The sequence below is a fragment of the Pleurodeles waltl genome, chromosome 6, assembly GCF_031143425.1.
Source record: "Pleurodeles waltl isolate 20211129_DDA chromosome 6, aPleWal1.hap1.20221129, whole genome shotgun sequence".
NCBI classification, from domain to species: domain Eukaryota; kingdom Metazoa; phylum Chordata; class Amphibia; order Caudata; family Salamandridae; genus Pleurodeles; species Pleurodeles waltl.
Window position 1 is genome coordinate 1,545,174,717 of NC_090445.1, and position 13,563 is coordinate 1,545,188,279.

General features: G+C 43.4%; 1 protein-coding gene across 15 annotated transcripts in view; it reads left to right on the forward strand.

Moving 5' to 3' along the window:
- Positions 1-13,563, forward strand: part of KIF1B (kinesin family member 1B) — a 1,289,105-nt gene that overhangs the window by 415,640 nt on the left and 859,902 nt on the right. The window lies entirely within an intron of this gene.

Genomic DNA, 13,563 nt, shown 5'->3' on the forward strand with positions numbered 1-13,563 from the left:
TATAAGAGACCATAGTAGTGCTTTGAGGTAAGGCTCACTTAAAATTAGCAATCTAGCACCTTGCTAGGTAAAATGCAGTTTCTGTGAGAAAACCTGGCCTTATCCATGATTGCAACAGCACAAAGCAGGAGACTTTTCTTCAGAGAAATGCTTTCGATATTTAAGCAGCACTAAACCAGTTCAGACATCTAGAAACAAACCAATAAAATGCCCAAACCAGTTTCCTAACAAGAAAAGAATGTACGTAAAACAAGACCAAAATGAGAAATATTAAATAAGAGAATCAAGAGATATGCATGTCTAATGAAAATTCTAAATCGAAAACAGTAGGGTTGTAAATGTGAATGTTAGTTCACTCACTTTCCCAAAAGTGGCCACCAAAGACCAATGTTGCCTGAAAAATGAAATATTATTACCATCAGTCTACTTGTTCTCCACAAAGGCTGGAGGAGCAGGGAGAGAGTTGGATAACTTCAGCCTGGTGCACCCATGCTTCCAGTCTTCGAGGTGTTCTTCTGAGAGCACCCAGGGTTCCGATTTTCTAGGAGACTGCTCATCTGTTTCCAGCCTACACTAAAAGTCCTGTCCATACTTTGTTCCATGGTTCTATATGTTTTGTTTGGGTGATCACAGTGCTCTTAATCTTCCAAGTCTTGTGGGACTCTGGTTAAAGATCCCAGGGGAAAGAGACCTTTCTAACCCCAGCTCCCTTAGGGCCACAGTCAATAACTAGGTCTGTCGGCCCACTGAGTCCTCCTTCAGGGTCCCCTTTCCTTAGGACAACAACCAAAAGGCTAGTCTCTCTTGCTGTGTTCTTCAAAGATTCCCATTTGTCTTTTAAATCCCTGGAACTACTGGAGCGCTGACCCTTGAGAAGCACTTCTAGTTCATGGATACAAAGTTAAAGCATCAAGGCTCCAGTGCATTTACTCAGATGAGTAGGAAGCAGATAATCCAGTTCTGTTCTTCACAAAGCCAATTTGGTTTCTAAACTTTTTGCTGTATTGGCCATTAGTAAGTGATTAGTCATAATACTTAACACAATCTTAAGAATGTTCTCACAGTAGAACCAACCCATTTTGTAATACATCATTTCAGTTACTGGAAAACCAAACCTTAGCAAACCCTTGTTCTGACAGTCTTTCAAAATGACAGGACCCCAGATCTGTGGAGTGACATTAAGTGCATACTCTCAGCGATCTGGCCTGTGGAAATGTGAACCTCCCTCCCTCTCCCCATCCAGACACCCAGTCATACTGCCCATTGGCTTGAAAACCCATATTGCAGTAACTGAACACGCTATAACGTGGAGGAGATCCCTGTCAAAGGCTTACCACATACATGTTTACAATAAGCATGGCAGCAATTGTAACCCCATTCGGCTGTTACTGCCCACTGCCTTCTCCCTCATTCCAAAATTATTGTCAGTGGATTGCTTGTAATTATCTGTTCCCTGCCTTCATGTTACAGATCTGAGTAGAGCCCTTTGTTCACCTATGAGAAAGAAATTATTCATAACTGGCAAAACTGGTTTAGCTACTGCCCATGCAGAAAAGGAGTATATTCATTAAAAAAAGTATTTCCATCAATGAATTACCCTTTTGGTATATACACATTACAGCAGTTTGTTAATTGTTTCTCTCTTTTCTCCCTAAGCAAACAGATGTGCTAAAAGTGACTTTTATTCATAAGTAGTCTTTTGCAATAGAAAAAAGTGGCTACCACTGCAAGGAAACTACTGTTAATGTGGTCACTGCAGGGATACACCAGCCTCTCTAGTTGGCATATCCCACATCATGCACGTGACATCAATGCACTGCTTAGTGTGACGTATTCAGTGTTAGAAGTGGGCTCTCAAGCATGTACAAATTACTTATTTTGACATTTGCTTTCTGCAGGCTTGCCTGCAGCAAATCATTCTGGACTGACATTCACAAAGTCATGCTTTAAAAATCACCTGTGTAGCTGGTGCAACCCTACAGAGCTACTCATGTGGTTACTGACCTCTGTGCCACTGGTGCACTTCCCGAACATATTAATGTTGTTATATTAGTAGATCATGTATGCCAATCAGAATTTATAGCTAGAACCATGGTTATTAAAGGTAAGGGCACATGCACTTGAAACCTTTTATCAGCTTCCCTGTGCTCCAGCATATCAAATTATAAAAAGTTGGCGAGCATTTTAAATGTTGAAAAAATAAAGCTGATTGTTTCATTACAATGAAAGTTTAACCCCTCCCGTGTACATATTCCTCAGACTGTAGAGCGTGGCTGGTCTGCTGACCTCACTGTTACTTGCATCTGCCACAACCAACAGAAATCTGTTGCAACCTTTGTATAATTTCTTTCTTTTAAGTTGGTAGCCTTAAACACTATACAAGGAACAATGTGTGTGTGTAACATTTGTTGCTGCTGGTATGAATGTTCTGTATATTTGTGCAGTCTAGTATTGGGCTTGGGTGTTTGCAGGTTGTTTTTCTATGAAGAAAATCTTCAGTCGTGTGATGCACTGTGACTCCTCCCTTAGGTAGCATGAGCACCTTCTCAGTGTTAGAATGTTTTTTTCTGCCATTGGGTTCAGACTTGTATTAACAGGGCGCAGAGTTTTCATCGTGTTTGACACGCTTCTTCTTGGCCCACATTTTTAAATTTGATTTTGAATATCGGGAAAACCTCTATCATCCTCGCTGTTCTCATGACAGCCTCCGAAGACAGGCTTAACCATCAACTCCCAATGACAGGGCTTCGGGGCCTCGTCAGAGCAATTTACCTCTTGTCTTTGATGACTTCTCCGCAGAGAATACATTTGGGGTGATGAAACGGACACTATTCCAATACTGTTCCCAGTGCCATGCCATATACCTGCAGGCTGATTATCACAGGGTGTTCAAATTCTGCCTCTTCCCTGACCACAACTCCCCTACGTGCCATGCCTGCATCATCTTCAGTTTGAAAAACACCCTCTGTATCTATGAGAAAAAAAGGTGGGCTCACCAGAAGATGCAGTAGCAAGCTTCCAGTGACACCCCTGACATCTTTGGATAAGAGGCTGAGCTAGACATCAAAGAAGGTGAGTACAACAGGCCATGGAGCAGTTCTTCCCCATCAACCATTGCCTCGCAGGAGCCCTCAAGCAGAAGCAGAGCACAACCCCTGGGAGGATTGATCAACAAGACCTTCCACCACAGCACAACCTTTGGGGCCTGTGATGCCTTCAGGCTCAAGTCAACACTGAATAAAGGATTCAGAGCCCACGCTGCTCCCTGCTCCGGGCAGGGACCCTCTTGGGTCATCAAGCCCCAAGATCCTCCACAAACCTTGAGGACCTTCAAAGTCAAAGACACTCTCAATGTCTGCATGAAGGCCAACCTTCATCCCGAAGACATAGTCAGCTCTCCGGCTGCCAATGCTGCCGAAACCACCATTGGCAGAAGAGGATTCCATCAACAGCCGGCTCCAACGACTCAGAGCAACTGAATCTACAGAGACTGTAGAAGGAGTTGGATGCAAGGCAAAAGCAGCTGTTCATCCATCTCTAGATGGGGAAAATCTATACGAAGCTTCCTCCGTCAAAACCTTCAGAGACTGTGCCTCGGAAGAGGAAACTAACTTTCAAAGAATAGTTGGCTTTGGTGCATCCTCCAGATCCTGAGCCCAGGAAACACAAGGACAGTGGCACCAGCCCCCTCTTCTATGTTCCACTTCCTCCTCCTCTTCCACCACTACCTCCACCTTCTCTACTACAAGCCCCATCTCCCAGGTCACCACCTCTATTGGGTCCCCTGCCAGAGAGACCCCTTATATCTCCTAGGGCAAAGGCAGCCCTTTCAGCTCTGCAGACCCTTATGAGCCAGCCTTGGACTCTAATGTTAATCCACCAGGGGAGCCAGACCTGGACCATTGCTGTGTTAGGGTATTCCCCCAGACAACCCAATGGGCAGCCGCTTTCCACAGATTGGATATAAATGTCCTCCACAAGGAAGATGGTTTCCTCATGGAAACGCTCTTAGAGTCAAAGAGAACCATTCAGTTCCTCTCAGTGTTGAATGGCATGCTTAAATCATCCCCCAACACTCTCAAGGAGCCTCTGAAGGCTAGAGTGGCAAAACCACAGGTAGAGAAAAAGTTCAGGCACTCTCCAGCCTTCATCAGGGGTCACATTCCAACAGACTTACTCGTCGCCCATACAGCACGCTCAGGCCACGAGCGAAAAGGTGTGAAGAAATAGCCATAGAGTGGAAAACTATTTCCATCGCCACCATCTGCTATATCCTCAACATGGCTGGCACCGCATGAGAGTTTAGGGGGGACAAGACCGGTGTTCTTATTGTACACTACTCCTAGCTCTGCATTTTAGGCTTCAAGTAAGGAGGCCCATGGAGTGAACAATAGCCCTACTCCCCTTAAACCGCTCAAGAGATCGGGCCCAAAGGCAGTTGACAGGGATCCAAACAGCTGAAGCATGGCTGCATGGAACTCTTCGATCCGACATGGCGTGGGGGCTGTCTTTCCATGTTGAGAAAAAGGCAAAAGCAGTGAAACCTAAGGCAGCATGTCTGATGTCAAGAAAAGAGGCTATAGTGCAATTACTCAAAGCTATGCCAGGAATAACGTCATCATACACCCAGCTGATTCCTCATTGTTATCTCCATATGAGAATCATACAGGAGCATCAAAACGATTAGTGGCAATAGATTTTTGGAAATTAGGATGACATAATTCAACTAACTCCACAAATGAATAAACTACTACTGTGATGGGCCACGAAAGAAAAACTTTTTCAAAGTACACCCACAGGAACCAGTGATTCTCACCACTTCTTGTCAACAGATGTATTGCTGTTAAGCAGGGGAGCACACTTAATTGATATAAAAGTCAATGGCCTGTTGACCGTGAAGTAATCTCAAATCCACATAAATCTGTTATAGAGTTGAGAGCAGTCAAGTTAGATGTCAGAGCATTTCTTACTACAGTTCACTGCTCTCATCTTGTGGTGAGAACGATCAACATTCCCGCTATGTTCTGTATTCTCAAGCAATGGGCAGCAAGATTTCTACCTATGTCACAAGAATTATGAACTTTAGTGATCCTTCACAATGTGGACCTTTCCGCAGAACGTGTTCCAGGATCCACAACAGTATCATACATCATCTAAGCAGACATTACTCGAGTACACACATGTGGGAAATAGATGACAGTAGAATTAGTTTTTCAAAGATGAGGCAAACCTCAGGGGGATTAAGCAGATGTGTTCCTCTGGGCTAACAGGGAGATGTGTTTTATCTAGATTGGACAGGAAAATGTATATATGCTTTCCCTCAAATACTGTTTCCCAGGCCGGTATGCAAAATGAAAGTGAAATGCTGCAAAGTGATCATGATAGCCCTGGCTTGGGCAAGTCAGCACTGGTAGATGGAGTTGTGTAGCAATGTGTGTTTAGAGGACGATTCAGTTCAAGCCCAGTTGTTTTCAAGGAACAAATCACTAATACTTAACCACATATTTCAGTCCCTTCACTTAACAGCCCAACTCGTCAGGACTAGTTTCGGCATTTGTTAATCCCTGAGGAATGCAGAGAAGTTTTGAAGGTAGCACCAGCCAACAATACTGCAGAAACATATAATTTTAAATGAAAGCGTTTTGTGAAGAGGGCTGAGAGAAGAATTAAATCCACTGGAAATGTCACCATATCAGTTTTACCGTATCTCTTGCGCTTGGCTATATCTTGATTGTCAGACGCAACTGTAAAGACCTAAGTCCATCTAAAGTAGATTAAATAAACAGTGTTTGTTTCATAAAAGAGAAGAGCAACTATTGGCTGTGTAAAGGGCACAGAAGATCAGCTCCAACTGACCCACATTCAAAGATATACAGATAAACATTCTGTAGTAGAACATTATAAGAACCAATAGGAAGTCACTTATTACTGCATCACAGAGCCAAGTACAAGAAATAAAAACCCAACACCACATATCTCTCAATTTAACAAAAGAATTAATAATAAAGTAAAATATAGAAAATAGCACAAACTAAAATGAAGAGCCAAAGCATAAAGCAACATAACCTTAGCATAAAGCTAAAGATGAAAAACAGAAAACATAAAAGATATTTACATTCACTAATAGAAAACACAGCTATGAATAAAAGCAAACATATACACAAAATTCTACGGACTTGTGTATAATAGAACTAATCAGAGTCTGCTGGGAATTTTCTTAATCCTAGAACTTCTGCCTAATACAAACTGATGGTTATCACAAGTGGTTTCGTGACCACTCCCAACTCGATTGTTTTGATCCCACCCAATTTTTTTTTGCTTAAGCCACACCCCACATGTTTGATTTTCACACGATCATCCACACTTACTTTAGCTAGCCAGCATATTTTACACCACTGTCCATTCAACATATGTACAGTTTGTCCTCTGATGTCTATTAAACAAATGGTATCTTTGAATTTCAAAGCTCCCCTTCGAGAGTAAAGTAAAATTCACAAAGAACAATAAACAAATGTAACTGATCCTTATCAACAGGATGAGGAGCATTGACCATACCTTCCAAAATATTTGGTTTCGGCATCACACCTTCCCCCGATATCCAAATATACATTTTTCCTCCCTGATAGTAACTCCATTGACTAAGATGAAAATACATCTCTCCACAGTACTATCATTTGCTTCTTTTATGTCAGCATAAATCAAATTTTCATTGTGAAAGATTACAACATTTGATACATTCTCAAACATACTGTTGATATCGATATTATTTGTTAAATGCGCAAATGCCCTGGGGAGACTTGGCGCTGGCATTTGCAAGGTTTGAAGCAACAGAAGAAATTAGTAAGGAAGTGAAAAAAGCCAAGATTTGAGTTGTTTCCTGAAGCTGGTCAGATTCCACTGGTTTTTAAGATGCAAGGGAAGTTTATTCCAAAAGTTGCAAATGAAATAAGAAAAACTCCTACCACCCCAAGACACTTTTTTACATTTGGGGACTATGACTGTTTAGGATGCAGCGCTCTCCTTGGTATGTAGCATGTAAATTTCTTCCTTTGGTATTCTGAACCTGACTCATGGAGTGATTTATGCACTCTACAGAGTGCCTTAAGGCCACTCTTTTCTTAACCGGGAGCCACTGGAGCTCCACTGGGGTGTGAGAAACTGTTTGAAATTTGGGTATTTTTTTAAGGTGATGAGCTGTTGCATTCTTCAGTGGTTGGAGTTTGTATAAGGAGCGTTGATGAATGCCCTGATAAAGGGTGTTACAGTAACCCAGCCTGGACAATACCAGCACAATTATTTCTGAAGGTCGAAGGGGATAAATGGGAGCATTTTTCTTAGGGTTCTTAACAGAAAAAAGCAAGAGAAAATGAATTTATTGATCTGATCTCCAAATTTAAGGTTGGTGTCGAAGATCACTCCCAAGTTCCTGACTTTCTGGACCAGGGTAGATAGGAGGCCAAGAGTCTGGGCCACCACACAGGGTTCCAGAATTAGGTGTCTTTTCCAAAGAGAAGGACCTCAATTTTCTCTTAGTTTAGTTTAAGGCTATTACACTTCATCCAGCTGACTTTATACATGCAACTGTTAAAGCGGTAAGAGACCTCTTCACGTTGCTGGAAATGGGCACTATAATTTGGCTATCGTTTGCGTAGGAAATTGTTGAGAATCCAAAGTATCAAATCAACTCGGCCGGGGGGCCACATATATTTCAAAAAGTATGCTGCTCAAGGATGACCCCAGAGGACACCACAAGGCAGTGAGAAGGGTTTTGGCCTAAATTCTCAGAGGGAGACCAATGCTCTCTATCAGTGAGGAAAGATTGAAGTAAATCACAAGCCGTTCTACAAATGCCTATCGTGGCCAGGTGCTCTATAAGGACAGAATGCCTCACGGTGTTGAAGACTGCAGACAGATCCAAAAGGACCACTGCAGCCTTCTCACTGTTGTGCTCAATTAATCTTATTTCGTCGGTAACCATTACTACAGGTTCTGTGCTATGATTTGTTCTGAAGCCATGTTGAGCACCCTCAAGGATCTCATTTTTGTTTAAAATATTCTGATGAAGTGGTGTTGAGATGCTTTTCTAGACTTTTCACTGGCATTGGCAAGTGACAAATAGGGCTGTATTTGTTTTCCTCGTTTATGCTGAGGGAAGGTTTCTTTAGCAGAGGAAATATGGAAGCCTTTTTCCAATCTATACTAGTCATGACTTTCTGAATAACAGACCCAGCTGAAGCCAGCCCAAACCCCTTGTGGCAAAATTGAAATGCACTATGGGGTGTAACAAGGCCATGAGATGACATGACTGTTTATGTAAAACTACCTGATGGTAGGCCATTGGAAGATCCAATTTAGATATTCATTTGGGCTGACCTACAACCGTAATCAGATCTTCAATACTTTTGGAGGAACATTCTCCACCCAGGTGATGTTGCTAAGAGTTAAAAAATCAATAAACAAATACAGTTCACCAGATTTCTTCTTGGCTAAAACAATTGGTGAAACCTGTAAAGGGGCATCTACAAGTTTAATAATGCTGTCAACTTCCATTTTGTTTTAAATTTGCATCAATGCATTTATTATACTGTGTGGCACATTGCGCAGTCTTTTTGTTAGGGATACCAACACCCTCTTTGAGTTTAATAGTGTATAAAAAATAATGATCTATCCCACTTTATTTTGAAACATCACTTTAAAATGTTATTTACACATATGATCTGTGACAGAACTTACCAGGGAAACCGGACATATCTGGCCAGGCCTCATGATCATATCAAAATCATCTTGGTGCCGCCATCCTAGAACACTTATGCATTTGTGAGCAACATTTACTTTTCCTTTCATTGTTTTACTCCCAAAACTGATATCTACCCAAAAATACCCAATCAGATCTATTCTGCTACCTTCAAAAGCAGTGGTGATGACATTTGGAGGTAACAATCTTTTAACAGACCAACACACTTTGTATTTTTCAATGGAAATGATGGTTAAACTTGCACCATAATCAAGAAGAGGAGGAATAAAAATGCCCTCAATCATTATGGGAATAGGAGGGTCACTATACTTTTTGTCATTATGCACACTACTTATCTCCACACCTACCACAGGTTGCACCAGTTCTTACATCTTTATTATCAACAACCTCCAGATCCTGGATGATCCTTATAGATGTACATTTACCACCTCTGCAAACCTTGCCAAAGTGCCCCACTTTCTTGCTTTACCAGCATTCATGTGCAATTGTTGGATAATTTCGGAAATTCGACAGATGCACTATAGAGCCACACCTATAACACATTTTTGATATAGAACAAATTACACTTCTACCTCTACTAGAACTATCCAAAGAGGATAGTGATTTGGTTTGAAAACGTGATTCAACTTTACCCCAAGAACTGATATTAGCAACATAAACACATGACCTTTTTGTTTCTGTTCGCATCTTGCTGAAAACACTCTGTTCGGTGGCATGTGTAGCTGCAGATACACATGCTGTGCATAGTCCACCGTCTGGTGTTGGGTCGGAGTGTTACAAGTTGTTTTTCTTCGAAGAAGTCTTTTCGAGTCACGAAACCGAGGGACTCCTCCCAGTTAGGTTCCATTGCGCATGGGCGTCGACTCCATCTTAGATTGTTTTTTTTCCGCCATCGGGTTCGGACGTGTTCCTTTTCGCTCCGTGTTTCGGGTCGGAAAGTTAGTCAGAATCAACGGAAAATTTGTCGGTATTGTTTCGTTCGGTATCGGGTTAGATTAGAATCGACACCGAATCTTGAAGAGCTCCGGTAGCCCTTTGGGGTAATTTCGATCCCCCGTCGGGGCCTGGTCGGCCCGACCGCGTGCAACATCGAGACTGATGGAACGGACCCCGTTCCGATTCTGTCCTAAATGCCACAGTAAATATCCCTGTACAGACCAACATTTGGTCTGTAACTTGTGCCTGTCACCCGAGCACAAAGAAGAGACGTGTGAGGCCTGTCGAGCGTTTCTGTCGAGAAAAACGCTCCGAGACCGAAGAGCCAGAAGGTTGCAGATGGCGGCCACGCCGACAGGACAACAACGGTTCGAGGAAGAGGGAGAAGAAGAAACATTCTCCATCCACGAATCGGATTCCGAAGAATTCGACGTCGAAGAAACCGTGAGTAAGACGTCGAAACAAGCATCACACAAGAAAACAGACAAAGCCCAGGGGACGCCACTGCCGACAGGCCATGGCTCAACCCATAAAGTAGATGACCGTCCATCGGCACCGAAAAAGGGCGAACTGGTGCCGAGATCGTCCGACTCCGGTCGAGACACAGGCACGCAGCACTCTCGACACCGAGAAAGTGCCGCAGAAAAGGGTCGACACCGAGACAGCGGCACCGAAGCTGCTCGGCACAGAGATAGCGGCACCGACGATGGTCGACGCCAAAACGGTACGACACCGACACCGAAAAAGAGGAAAATCTCTTCGGAGCCGAAAACAACAAAAGACACGGTTTCGGTGCCAAAACACCCAGCAACCGAACCGAAAGCCAGTTCCTACTCAGAGGAACAATCAATGTCCTCCCAACTGAAAAGACACAGGTTTGAGGAGGAATTACAAACTACAGACGTAGATCACACTCAAAAGCGGATCTTTATCCAAAGGGGTACAGGGAAAATCAGCACTCTTCCCCCAATCAGAAGGAAAAGGAAACTTGACTTCCAACAACAAGACAAGCCACCACAAGCAAAGGTGGTAAAAAGGGTAACTCCACCACCCTCTCCACCACAGTCAACTCATGTGTCACCGGCACAGACTCCACCACAATCACCAGCTCATACCACCATGAGCCAGGATGATCAGGCAGCATGGGACCTCTATGATGCACCAGTATCGGACAGTAGTCCAGATTCGTACCCAACTAGACCCTCACCACCTGAGGACAGCACAGCATATGCACAGGTGGTAGCTAGGGCAGCCGAATTTCATAATGTATCTCTACACTCGGAGCCTATTGAGGATGACTTCCTCTTTAACACCCTGTCTTCCACCCACAGCCATTATCAAAGCCTTCCCATGCTCCAGGGAATGCTAAGGCACGCTAAACAAATTTTTAAGGAGCCTGTTAAAAGCAGAGCAATAACTCCAAGGGTGGAGAAAAAATACAAGGCACCGCCCACAGACCCTGCTTTTATTACATCGCAACTGACACCAGATTCGGTAGTCGTGGGAGCAGCTCGTAAAAGAGCCAACTCGCAGACATCAGGCGACGCACCACCTCCGGACAAGGAGAGCCGCAAGTTTGATGCAGCTGGGAAAAGGGTTGCAGCACAAGCTGCAAATCAGTGGCGCATCGCCAATTCGCAAGCACTCCTAGCGCGATACGACAGGGCCCATTGGGACGAGATGCAGCACCTCATCGAGCACCTCCCCAAAGAATTCCAGAAACGAGCAAAACAAGTGGTTGAAGAGGGGCAAAATATCTCCAACAACCAAATACGCTCTTCTATGGATGCAGCAGATACAGCTGCAAGAACAATAAATACTGCCGTGACAATAAGGAGGCACGCATGGCTGCGCACATCTGGCTTCAAACCTGAGATACAACAGGCTGTGCTCAATATGCCGTTCAATGAACAGCAGTTGTTTGGACCAGAAGTGGACACTGCAATTGAGAAATTAAAAAAGGACACTGACACAGCCAAAGCCATGGGCGCACTCTATTCCCCGCAGGGCAGAGGCACATTTGGCACATTTCGCAAAACAACTTACAGAGGAGGGTTTCGAGGTCAAGCCACAGAAGCCAGCACCTCACAAACCAGACCACCTACCTACCAGGGACAATATCAAAGGGGTGGCTTTCGAGGCCAATACAGAGGGGGCCAATTCCCAAGAAACCGGGGAAAGTTTCAGAGTCCCAAAACCCCTCAAACTAAACAGTGACTCACAGGTCACACAACCCCTTCACACAACACCAGTGTGGGGAAGACTAAGCCAGTTCCACAAATCATGGGAAGAAATAACAACAGACACTTGGGTCTTAGCAATTATCCAACATGGTTATTGCATAGAATTTCTCCAACTCCCTCCAAATGTCCCACCAAAAACACACAATATGTCAAAACAGCATATAGACCTTCTAGGACTAGAAGTTCAAGCATTACTGCAAAAAGAAGCAATAGAATTAGTACCAAAAACACAAAAGAACACAGGAGTTTACTCACTGTACTTTCTAATACCAAAAAAGGACAAAACTCTGAGACCAATATTAGATCTCAGAACACTAAACACCTACATCAAATCAGACCATTTTCACATGGTCACGTTACAAGACGTAATACCACTACTGAAACAGCAAGACTACATGACAACGTTAGATCTAAAAGACGCGTATTTCCATATACCGATACATCCCTCGCACAGGAAATACCTAAGGTTCGTATTCAAAGGAATACATTACCAATTCAAGGAGTTGCCATTCGGAATAACAACAGCACCAAGAGTCTTTTCAAAATGTCTAGCAGTAGTAGCTGCACATATCAGGAGGCAGCAAATACACGTGTTTCCGTACCTAGACGATTGGTTAATCAAAACCAACACGCTAACAAAGTGTTCACACCACACAGATAATGTTATACAAACCCTATACAAACTAGGTTTCTCCATCACCTATGCAAAATCACACCTTTTGCCGCGTCAAACACAGCAATACTTAGGAGCGACAATCAACACAACAAAAGCGATAGCCACTCCAAGTCCACAAAGGGTTCAAAATTTTCACAAAGTGATACAAGCTATGTATCCAACACAAAAGATACACGCAAAGACGGTATTAAAACTCCTAGGCATGATGTCCTCATGCATAGCCATTGTCCCAAACGCAAGATTGCACATGCGGCCCTTACAACAGTGCCTAGCATCACAATGGTCACATGCACAGGGTCAACTTCTAGATCTGGTGTTGATAGACCGCCAAACATACCTCTCGCTTCTATGGTGGAACAATACAAATTTAAACAAAGGGCGGCCTTTCCAAGACCCAGTGCCACAATACGTGATAACAACAGATGCTTCCATGACAGGGTGGGGAGCACACCTCAATCAACACAGCATCCAAGGACAATGGGACGTACATCAAAGAAAGTTTCATATAAATCACCTAGAACTGTTAGCAGTATTTCTAGCGTTGAAAGCATTTCAACCAATAGTAACCCACAAATACATTCTTGTCAAAACAGACAACATGACGACAATGTATTATTTAAACAAACAGGGGGGCACACACTCGACACAGTTGTGTCTCCTAACACAAAAAATATGGCATTGGGCAATTCACAACCACATTCGCCTAATCGCACAGTTTATTCCAGGGATCCAGAACCAGCTAGCAGACAATCTCTCTCGGGATCACCAACAGGTCCACGAATGGAAATTTAACCCCAAATCCTGAACACTTACTTCCAAATTTGGGGAACACCTCAAATAGATCTGTTCGCAACAAAAGAAAACGCAAAATGCCAAAACTTCGCATCCAGGTACCCACACCGGCAATCTCAAGGCAATGCTCTATGGATGAATTGGTCAGGGATATTTGCGTA